Genomic DNA, 10,100 nt, shown 5'->3' on the forward strand with positions numbered 1-10,100 from the left:
AGGCCTTTATGTACGTCTCTTCTCAGGGACATCGGAGTGCCACACAATGTTTTACGTAAAATCTTTCATGTATTGATCTCAAAAAGTAACATACATTAGCTCTATCTCACTATTGGGTATGTGCCCTTAACATTTCCGCTATGAAAAATCATTTTGGTGTCATTTTGGAAGGTTTTCTGGTGAGTCCGTAAAAATGGCGTAAAACGCGGACAAAATTATTCACAGCTGTGACTTTTGAGTGATAAATGCTTCAAGGGGTCTTCCCCATGCTGTTGCCATGTCATTTGAGCACTCATCGGAGACTTTTGTGCCATTTTTAGGGTTTCTACATGCTGCCGGTGGTCATTTCACAAAAATACTCGGGTCTCCCATAGGATAACATTGGGCTCGGTGCTCGGGCCGAGTACACGAGTATCTTGGGAGGCTCGGCCCGAGCTTCGAGCACCCGAGCTTTTTAGTACTCGCTCATCACTACTAATAAACCTAAAAAATAAAAATAAATTGAATAAAAATCATGAATGTTGTGTTATAACAGGAAATTCGGTGTAAGAATGAATATCCGGGATGAGAGTTCAGCGAATGAGTTATAGAAATTGTTACAAAAAGGAGTGTGTACGGTTTATGCGTAAATTTTCAGAATGCGTACATGAAAATTATATGTATGTGAGAATGTCCCCCATGCTTTGTAAAAAGTTATTTATGAAAATGTAAATAAAATATATAAAAATGCCTAATTATTTATAATTTATGAGAAAGATATATATGTATGGAAGAATGTTATAAGGTGTCCAAGAACCATAAAGAAAAAGGGTGCATATATAATGTTAGAGGTCTAGAGTTCCACCAGGCTATATCACCCCTAAAGAAATAGAAAGAAGACCTTACTACCTGTGTACCCCAAAAAAAGCTATATTTCTTAGCCAGGATTATGTTGGAGATATGCACAAGTGAAATAAGAATATAAAGTAATACAATAAGATTATAAAACCAATATGTGTGCATTCATGCACCACCCGGTACGCTACCCTTGCCAAATTGCTCACTCTAGATCCCCACACGATCCATGAAGCCGTTCCCCCGGTCACACCGCCTGCTGCCGGTTCCCACTCATCCCTGGGGGAGTTAGGCGAGTGGTATCGAGAGCTACATGTCGGCACTGATGATACCCCCATACACCACAAGGAAGGGGTATACCGGGTGGTACAGGAGTATGAGCGGGTTTTTAGCAAGCACCCTCTAGATTTTGGGCAGAATAAAGGGGTTCAACACCACATCCCTACCGGTACACACTCCCCTATTAAAGAGAGATACAGGCCTATTCCCCCTGCGCACTACCAATGCTCCAAAGACATGTTGAGGAACATGAAGGAGGCAGGGGTTATTAGGGACAGCTGTAGTCCCTGGGCCGCTCCGTTGGTGCTGGTTAAGAAGAAGGATGGCACCATGCGGATGTGTGTGGATTACCGGAAGATTAACCAGATAACGCATAAGGATGCTTACCCTCTGCCCCGCATCAAAGAGTCCCTGGCCTCGCTGAGAACCGCTAACTACTTCTCCACCCTTGACCTCACCAGCGGGTACTGGCAGGTGGCCGTGGCACCGGAAGACCGAGAGAAGACTGCCTATGGGACCGTTTTGCTGTACTTGGATGATGTGATTGTGTACTCACAGACGTATGAAGCCCACCTGGAGCACCTAGCCGAGGTGTTCGCGTCCCTTGCCAAGTATGGGATGAAGTTGAAGCCCTCAAAGTGTCATCTGCTGAAACCCAGAGTGCAGTACCTAGGACATGTGGTTGGTGCGGAAGGTGTCGCCCCCAACCCCGAGAAGATCACCGCCATCCAAGACTGGCCGAGACCGACCACAGTGAGGGAAGTGAGGCAGTTTCTGGGCCTGGTGGGATATTACCGTCGCTTCATTAAGGGGTACACAAAGATGGCTGCCCCCATGCAAGACCTCCTCGTAGGACAGACCAAGGGTGGTAGATCCCTAGTAGCCCCATTGGTGTGGGAAGAAAAGCATGAGGAATCCTTCCGCCAGCTGAGAACAGCCCTGACCGGAGAGGAAATCCTAGCGTACCCTGACTACAGCCGCCCATTCATCCTCTACACCGACGCCAGCAATGTGGGCTTGGGGGCTGTTCTATCCCAGGTCCAAGACAGAAGGGAAAAGGTAATAGCTTATGCTAGCCGAAAACTCCGACCGACTGAGAGGAACCCTGAGAACTACATCTCCTTCAAGCTTGAGCTCTTGGCACTGGTGTGGGCTATCACCGAGCGGTTCCGCCATTACCTGGCAGCAGCCAAGTTCACCGCGTACACAGACAATAACCTGCTGACCCATCTAGATACGGCCAAGCTGGGCGCGTTGGAGCAGCGGTGGGTGACCAGGTTAGCCAACTACGATTTCACCATCAAGTACCGGGCCGGCCGTACCAACGTCAATGCCAATGCACTCTCCCGGATGCCCCACCTGTCGGAAGAGGGGCCAGAGGATGATGACCTCGAAGAGATCGAGTTGCCTGCATTTCACCGGCCATTCACTGAGAAGGTGCACGTCTACCAACAACGGGTGAACCTGGATCCGCTGCCCCGACAGGACTGGCAGGAAGCTCAGGACCAGGCACCTGCTGTCCGCCTGGTCAAGACTCTAGTGGAACAGGGTTCTGCTGGGATAGACCCTGCTGCCCCTGCCGAAGCCCAACGTCTGTGGCAAGAACGGACCCGGCTATACCTACACCAGGGGAAGTTGTATCGCGAGCTGATTAATCCAAAGACTCACGAGAAGATCCGCCAGCTGGTGATTCCCCAGGCTAACGTGCCCACCGTCCTGCAAGCATACCATGATGGTGCAGTGCACTTCGGGTGGAAGAAGCTAGAGATGTTGTTAAGAGAGCGGTTCTATTGGAGTGGAATGCGGGAATCTGTGGAGGCCTGGTGCCGAGAATGTGGCCCTTGCGCATTGAGAAGGAAGGACGAGGCCAGCCAGAAGGCACCCCTACACCCGATCATTACACACCAACCGCTGGAGCTGGTTGCCCTTAACCATGTAAAGCTCACCCCCAGCCGAAGTGGGTACACCTACGCTCTGACCATCGTAGACCACTACTCGAGGTTCCTGGTGGTTGTCCCAGTTAAGAACTTAACCGGCCGCACCGCTGCTAAGGCTTTCCAGGCTTATTTCTGTTGACCGCATTGGTACCCGGAGAGGGTGCTTACCGACCAGGGTCCGGCCTTTGAAGCAGAGGTATTCCAGGAATTCTGCCAGTTGTACGGCTGCAAGAAAATCCGGACCACGCCTTACCACGCCCAAACCAATGGCATTTGTGAAAAGATGAACCACTTGGTCCTGGGCCTCCTCAAGACGTTACCACTGGAAGAGCGGAACCTGTGGCTGGAGAAGCTACCTGACCTGGTCGATATGTACAACAACATCCCTTCCAGCTCTACGAAATGCACTCCAGCATACCTGATGAGAGCTCGTCCCGGCCGGCTACCAGTGGATCTGGAAATGGGCTTGGAAGCTTCAGAAGCACTCCTGTCGACAGCTGAATGGGACACTCGGCGGAGGACACAGTACCGACAGGTCCAGGAGTATGTTGAAAAGAACTTGTGCCAGAGTCGGGGACAACAGGAGCAGTGCTTCAACAAGAAGGCGCCTGCCGGTTCCTTCCAACCTGGGGATGTAGTGCTGAAGCGGAAAAGAAGGGCCCACAAGCTGGATGATCAATGGGAAAAAACCCCGTATGTAGTCCAGCCCACAGGATGGGAGAATGGGAAGGCCTACCAGATCAGCCGTGACCAGGGGGGGACTTTGGCCACGGTTTCCCGAGACCACCTGAAGAAGTGCCCACCAGCATTGAGAGTAGCGGATGAGGCTCCAGTTCCCAGTCCAGTGGAGAAGGAAAAAGAGGTAATCCACACCATGATGGGTGATTTTCCAGCAGACTGGCCTACACAGAACGGTGCGGTGATCCTTCCAGTGATACTGTTCCCACAACCCGTGGATGAAGAAATGATGGAAACGGTTAACCGCGAGCCAGTGCCCAGGGATGTACCTGTACCCAGCTCCCCTACGCCTCCGCCTGCCCCACATGATAGCAGGGAGGAGGAACTGACTGTTCCCTCTGCCCCACTGCCTGTCACCACTGACACCGGACCCCGAAGGTCCACTCGCCCCAACCTAGGTAGACCCCCACTTAGGTACAGGGAAACTACTCTTTAAAAGGGGGGGGGCTTTATGTGTTGAGTGTACCAGTTTGAAAGTTTTAAATGATAAGTAAAGATGATCAACCAAAGAAGTTTACCTGATTGAACCGTGATTAAACCGGCCGTTGCCGGCAACTGTTGTCCCCGTAGGGACTGTGCAACCATTGCGTAAGGAACTGCTTACGGACAAGCCCGAGAACTTGCAGGGCAACCACAAACTTAGTGCAATGTAAATAAAAATGTTTGTTGGCTTGACACCGTTACCGCCTCCGGAGAGGCTGATTTGGGAGGATGGGCCTGGAGGAAAGGGATGGCCTAGGCCCGCCACTACCGTAACCGGTGGCGATCCTCCGGGGGTTCAGGGGTCCCCTTGGACGTGGGCCCCCTGAAAGAGACAGAACCCGCTCGGGCAACTTGGTGCTGGACTGGGGTCAAGGGGTGCTGCCCGCTTCTTAGGGGCAGCATCAGGGCCAGGTTGTTTGGGTGGGAGAAGAGCGGAAGCTGTACCGTTGTAAAATGTTTATGATGCTTTTACATGTTTTACCGTTTTATTCTTTTTCAGTTGTGAAAATAAAACCGGTGATGGACGGGCAGCCCGCGGACGGTCTGCATTTTACTATAGGGGAATGTGGCGCCCTGGACAAGCCAGGTCGTCACAGGTACTACACCAACACACTCTACACTCCGGCTAGGCACACCGAAGCTAAACACAAATCCTAGTTGCCTTCCTCCAGGGGCTGATGTCCACACCAGGGGGTGGGCCAGGCGGTTGATCCCACCCACCGAGGAGTTCACAGTCCTGGAGGCGGGAAAAGGAGTCAGATTAGAGATCAGTTTTGGAGTTAGAGAAGTGAAGAGGAGAGGAGACTGACCGTGTCCGGGTGTGTGGCCCGGGCACTCAGCAAGGTTGGCAGACGGTGGTGACCTTCTGCAGGAGAGGCTGATTGGAGTGAACCGTACGGACCGGGGATGGGCGGTGGCCCGCCGGTACCAGATCGGGGAGTGAAGAGAAGCCAGCACCATCCGGCAGGGCCTACGGACCCCGACCAGGCTAGGAGTCACCGTAAAACCGGTCAAATCCGTTAGCGACAGGAACCTCCAGGGTTTCCCAGCAGTCAAGACCCGATTGAAGGCAACAGCTCACACCGTAGAGGGAAGCACAGTCACCGCCAAGGCTACAGTTCCCAGGGCCAGAGCCTGCGGGCAAAAGGGGCTCCCTCAGCATCCATCCAAGCTGGGGAGCGGGTTACCGGTGGGAAGCCCGCTAGATTTTGGGGGAATAAAAGGGGTCCAACACCACATCCCCACAGGTGCACACCCACCCATCAAAGAGAGCTATAAGCCAATACCACCTTCACATTGCCAGTGTACCAAGGACATGTTGAGCAACATGAAGGCGGCTGGGGTTATCCGTGACAGTTGTAGCCTTTGGGCAGCTCTGTTGATCCTGTTAAAAAAGAAGGACGGCACCACTCCCCGTATTGAGGAATCGCTAGCTGCATTGAGAACTGCAAATTATTTTTCTACCCTTGATCTCACTAGTCACTATTGGCAAGTGTCCGTTGCTGAGGCAGACCGGGAGAAGACCGCCTTCGCCACCCCTATGGGTCTCTGCGAGTTCAAAAGCATGCCCTTCGAGCTGTGCAATGCGCCAGGAACCTTCCAGAGGCTGATGGAATGCTGCTTGGGACAAGATTTTAGGGTGTATAAAAAGGGAGATTAGATCCCGTGATCCCAACGTATTGTTACACCTCTATAAATCACTTGTAAGGCTACATCTGGAATATGGGAACCAGTTTTGGGCTCCACATTTTAAAAAGGACATTCAGAAGTTAGAGTCAGTTCAAAGGTGGGCAACTAGACTACTACAAGGAATGGAAGGCCTCCCATATGATGACAAGTTGAAAAAGTTATTAAGTGATTATTGGCTGCAATGGGGCTTTCTGGCTGGTGCCAGCCTCTTTTCTTAGCACACAGGAACCACAATCCCTACACCATGCTTCAATGGATTCTCTCATCCCAGCCCAGTAAAACTACATATTTTACACAGTCATAAGCAGCCAAAAGGGATCTATTCTATTCAATTGCAAATGATCTAGATAAGACTGAGAATAAGATACTGCACGGGACATAGCAGAGTTGGTCAAGTTGAGTGGAGATGAGTTTGCTATTTGGCACAGCTTTTTGCATCAATAAAGCAAGTAAAAGGTGTGAAAGATAAAAAAAAGGGTGAAAGTGTGAAAAGTGAATTGGCCAAATTGAGGTACATATAAAGTTTTTGCTTTCTTTCAATTCACTAATGGGGCTCATTTGAATCAGGTGAATTGAGTTCTGCTTTTGGAAACTGGGTTAAGAAGGGGTGCACCGGTCCTGGAGGTACTGCAATACCAGGTCAATGCGTGGAGTGGACAGAGCAAGATTTTTTCCATCTCCTTGTTCTAAAAATCCATTTAATATATGGTCCCCAGAGAGGGGACGTATCAGATATTAAACTGATAAGAACAGATTTAATTTTTTTTTTTTTCTGTTTATCAGTAGGACTTCAAAATAACAAAGGTGATCGCCTCCCGTTGCCTGGGAACCGTCCAGGCACAAGAGGGCTATGTGTCACCAGAAGGCGCACACACTTCCTCAAGGCCGGCAGACGTGCAATCCCAGGCACCTTCCAGTACCGACCAAGGTAGCGTCCTCCGAAACTACACTTGATCTTAGCCAAAAGGCCGAGAAGCTATAACCCGAATTGGTTACGGCCTTGAGTGGCACCCTGGCCTATACCGGACACATCTTAGGGAGAGGGAGACAAACCCACGCCTACAGAAGACATTTTGTCACCCAAGCCAACCCTTGAAAAGGCTGTTTTGCAGAGCAAAAACAAGAAGAATGGTGCTTTTTGCAGCCGCCGCCCACTGCAATGAATCTGAATAACTCCTCCTTTTGGACACAAGCACCTCCCCTCCCCCTTGCAGTCTTTCCAATTCATGATACAAAAAGACGGACGGACAGGACAGGACAGGACAGGCTGCCTGACTTTCCGTCACTGCCACCCTTTGCCATCCTTGCCCGTAGAAAGCCCTTTCATCATCCCCAAACCCTAATCTTTTCCCTTCCCTTCCCAGATGCGTCTCACTCCCTTTCATTAGGAAGTGAGCGCAGCCTTTTCTCCGTTCTGCACATGCGCGACGTTAAACACAAATGCGCAGGCGTGCGTTCCATTACCCTCACTGCATTCCACTCCCATACAGGAAGTGGGCGCAGCTATTACTACGGTCGCACATAAAAGAACCCACGGCCACCACTGCACATAGCTGACTCCACCACAGGACACCCACTTCTACACCAACGCAGGTAAGACAGGATCGGCACCTCTATGCTCCCGTTACAATCAGGCTCAGTCACCATGTGATAACGCTCTCAACTCTTTAGTTGCAGGCTCCCCTTGCTTCACCTCCACTGGCTGTGCTGCCATTTCCTCTCCCACCTGGAAGGTATACTTTATTCCACTATTTTCCTGTTTCTCTATTCCCCCTTTTCCCATAACCTACTTTTATCTGCATTTGTGGGGTATCTATATGCTATTTACATCATAGTTTTATTCATTAATATGGAAGGGAAGAGTGCCCATGAGAGTGTTGAACTGCGGAGAGCAAGAGATTAAGCTGCTCCGATTTGCCACCATTGATAAGCTGTTCTCAGTAGATACACATGCTATCCAAACAGCAGCATCCACCATTGCTTCAGCCCACCCATTCAGTGACAGCTCACCAAGTCAGCCAGAGGAGTGGTGTAAGGAATTACACGTAGGCACTGACTCCACACCTTCACATCACAAGAAGGGGGTCTACAGGCTAGTGCAAGAATACGAGCAAGTCTTCAGCAAACATCCGCTAGACTTTTGAAGAATAAAAGGGGTCAAACACTACATCCCCACAAGTGCACACCCACCCATCAAAGAGAGATATAAGCCAAAACTACCTGCACATTACCAGTGTACCAAGGACATGTTGAGCAACATGAAGGAGGCTGGGGTTATCCGTGACAGTTGTAGCCTCTGGGCAGCTCCGTTGGTCCTGTTAAAGAAGAAGGACAGCACCACTCCCCTGTATTGAGGAATAGCTAGCTGCATTGAGAACTGCAAATTATTTTTCTACCCTTGATCTCACTAGTCGCTATTGGCAAGTGTCCGTTGCTGAGGCAGACCGGGAGAAAACCGCCTTTGCCACCCCGATGGGTCTCTGCGAGTTCAAAAGCATGCCCTTCGAGCTGTGCAATTTGCCAGGAACCTTCCAGAGGCTGATGGAATGCTGCTTGGGACACCGAAACTTTGAAACGGTACTGCTATACCTTTATGATGTTATTGTTTATTCTAAAGCAAACAAGATTTTAGGGTGTATAAAAAGGGAGATTAGATCCGGTGATCCCAACGTATTGTTACCCCTCTATAAATCACTTGTAAGGCCACATCTGGAATATGGGGTAAAGTCCTGAGCAGGTTGATAACCATTGGTTTGAGCATGGTAGGGTGTAGTGCGCATCTTCCTGCATCGGTAAAAGCTGCAGAAGTCCTTGAAGATTTCCGCTTCAAAGGCTGTGCCTTGATCTGTGAGGACTCTCTCTGAGTAGCCATGAGGTCTGCATAAGTGTGCTTGGAAGACCTTCGCTGCAGTATGGGCCATTAGATCTTTGACTTGTACCACAACCATAAATCTCGAGTAGTTGTCTACCATCGTAAGTGCATACGTGAGCTCGCCTCGATATTCTGCAACAAAACTCCCTTTTTCGATTTCAGTTTCAGCAAACACTCCTCTTCCTGTAGAAAATATTTATCATTACCTAAGACAGTCATTCTAATGCATGACAATATTAAGGCAATTTAGTTAAAACTTGTTTTAACTCACCTTTAAGGGGATTGATGTATTTCATGGTCAATCCAGGTTTGTCAGTGATGGCACTGACATAATGTATGGCGTCTTTTTCGGGCGTTATCCTTTGCCTTTTCATTGTGAAAATCCAGTTGCCTATATCAAAGCAAATTCTACTACTTGTAAAGTATGCAGAAAATGAAATGTAGAACATATAACATCAACTGCTTAGGAACGCATCATAGGTTAGTACTTAAAAGGATATTGTCATGTTCTAGTCATAATGCAAGCTGGACATTTTTCATGTTACCCTGTAATCGCCGGCCTGTTCTAATGCTCACAAGCCAAGATATAGGCTCAGCTGCTACGGCTTCCCTCTGCCTTCTGAATGAAACTTGAATATGTCTGGGTCACTGTGTATATAGCAGGTGCTCAGAAAAAATAAGAGTCAATTCAATAGAAATAGCTCTGGCACACTATAGTGATCAATAACGTAAGAAAGGAACTCTTGGAATGCTGAAAATTCTTTATTTGTGCAACAGGATAATTCATCCAACGTTTCGACCTTGTTTTTAGGTCTTTATCAAGGATAAAGTTATCTAAGATCATAAAGGGTTACAAAACCATATAAACACGTAATTAGTACATAGTACAACATAACAGTACAATATATTGCTACTTGAGAGTACAATGGGTCAAATGACCATGATGCACATACAAAAAATTTTTCCAAAGCCATAGTGAAAACATTTGTACTGAGGAAAGAAAATTTCCACATGACCTATCTGGAGAAACATTCTGGATCAAACAACCAAAAATAGTCAAGCAGGTAAATACACACCTATATGGATAACAGGATGATATGTGTTCAATTGTATAGCGTCATTGCCATTAAGGTACAAATGGAAAACTTGCAATCCTATATAGTGAAGGAAATGAACACATATCATATCAAAGAACACAGGAACATGGGTGTGAGAAAAACCTCAATGTTTATACTTTGTTCTTTATAATGGTGTGAACATGTATATGT

General features: G+C 48.5%; 1 pseudogene; it reads right to left on the reverse strand.

The window, feature by feature from the left end:
* Positions 1-6,562: 6,562 nt before the first annotated feature.
* Positions 6,563-6,769, reverse strand: LOC142286879 (U2 spliceosomal RNA; annotated as a pseudogene).
* Positions 6,770-10,100: the final 3,331 nt, after the last annotated feature.

Source organism: Anomaloglossus baeobatrachus, unplaced genomic scaffold, assembly GCF_048569485.1.
Source record: "Anomaloglossus baeobatrachus isolate aAnoBae1 unplaced genomic scaffold, aAnoBae1.hap1 Scaffold_70, whole genome shotgun sequence".
In the NCBI taxonomy this organism is placed as follows: Eukaryota; Metazoa; Chordata; class Amphibia; order Anura; family Aromobatidae; genus Anomaloglossus; species Anomaloglossus baeobatrachus.